Source organism: Sorex fumeus, unplaced genomic scaffold (assembly GCF_029834395.1).
Source record: "Sorex fumeus unplaced genomic scaffold, SorFum_2.1 ptg000063l, whole genome shotgun sequence".
In the NCBI taxonomy this organism is placed as follows: domain Eukaryota; kingdom Metazoa; phylum Chordata; class Mammalia; order Eulipotyphla; family Soricidae; genus Sorex; species Sorex fumeus.
This window is the reverse complement of record NW_026606120.1, coordinates 422,405-424,120: the sequence shown is the minus strand read 5'-3', so window position 1 is coordinate 424,120 and position 1,716 is coordinate 422,405. Positions and strand designations below refer to the sequence as shown.

General features: G+C 41.4%; 1 protein-coding gene across 3 annotated transcripts in view; it reads right to left on the bottom strand.

Moving 5' to 3' along the window:
* The window catches only part of LOC130035299 (rano class II histocompatibility antigen, A beta chain-like), a 375,487-nt gene that overhangs the window by 121,695 nt on the left and 252,076 nt on the right, over positions 1 to 1,716 (bottom strand). The gene's annotated exons all lie outside the window — the stretch shown is intronic.

The following is a 1,716-nucleotide window of genomic DNA, read 5'->3' as shown; positions in this document are numbered from 1 at the left end:
CTTTCAACACACAATCTGAGAACAAAAGAAAAACTTATTTTAATCAATACAGCTCAAGCCTAATGTAAATGTACCAATTTCAAAGAAATAAATAAACCTATGAAGGCTTTCAAGAACCATCACTTCACTTATCACTTAATCACTTAATCCCCGTTATTCATCGATTTATTCGAGCGGGTGCCAGTAACGTCTCCATTCATCCCAGTTGCGTGCTAGCGTAGCCCAATGGTATCTGTTCATTTTAGGAACATGCAGAGCCTCAAACCGATCATTTAGGGTCTTGACGAAGAAGTCTGACCATCTTGTAGGTGGGCGTCCACGTGATCTTTTGATGTCCCGTGAAATCCAATCAGTAATGGCTCTAGTCCAGCAGTTGTCTGTAAACCTCATTACATGTCCAGCCCATCTGATTTTTGATATCTTGGCAAATGAGACAGCGTCCCTGATTCTTGAGCGTTGACGAAGATCAGAACTCCGGATTCTATCTCTCATTTGAGTGAATCGTGATATTCCAAGCATAGTTCTTTCGATTCCTCTTTGAGATACCCGAATAGCGTTCTCATCCCGTTTTCGTAGGGTCCAGGTCTCTGAGGCATATGTTAATGCAGGAAGAACAGTGGAATCAAAGAGATGTGCTCGTAGCTGGAGGTTCTTTGTCCTTTTAGTTATTTCTTCAATGCTCTTGAAGGCATTCCAAGCCGCTCTCTTCCTCCTGCGCAACTCAGGTGCCAGGTCATTCATCATGTTGATTTCTCGACCTAGGTATATATAACTGTTGCATTCAGAGATGGTGGTTCCGTTGAGAGCGAATGGAGCGTCAGGAACAAGGCTGTTTCTCATAAACATTGTCTTCGTAAGATTCAGCTGTAGTCCGACCTTTCCACATTCACGGTCAAAGTCGTTCAGCATTTGTGCTGCTTGGCTGATGTTTGGTGTTATTAGAACGATGTCATCAGCAAAGCAGAGGTGGTGTAGTTGCCGACCATCTATCTTCACTCCCATGCTTTCCCATTCTAGTCGTCGCATGATGTTCTCGAGGGTGGCACTGAAGAACCATAGCGTTGGAGGATACTTAGCTAAGGAACCAATCATCAATGGAGTTAAAGCACCTCATTTGTCTCTAGGCAGACATGCTTTAGAGCATGCTTTTCTTATCATAGACTCGGGGATTAGACTCCCTAATAACTGCATAACTCACCTATCACTCACACCATTTTATCACAGGATCTTTAACCAGTAGCATTATTGAAGTGGCACTACTTGGTGGACACAAATGATATTACTTTACCCATAGGCTGTATTGGAAGGAAATAAATAAGTAATGGCAACTTTGCTTGGACAATTGACCTGCATCTTCCTTAAAGAAAGAATCTATGGAGACAGAAGGCAAGTTGGGTTTCAGGACTGAGCTGTAGGTTTCTCTGGGGTGAGCCCTGAGGTGGCAAGTCATCTTCATCTTTTTTTTTTTTCATTGGACTAAGATCTCTGTGGCTTCTTTGTGGGTACAAAAGTGCTCTTACTCTTTGCTCATTGTTTCTTTTGCCTAACACAATATTAATTCTGGCATACATGCATACATATATATATTTAATATATATTATGATCATTTCCTGCAAACCTCTAGACTCTTTACAGTCTTCCTCACAGAAAGTTTTGTATAATAATACCCAATCACCAGAAAAATTTAAAAGGTAAATGTAAAGGCCCTCCCGTTGA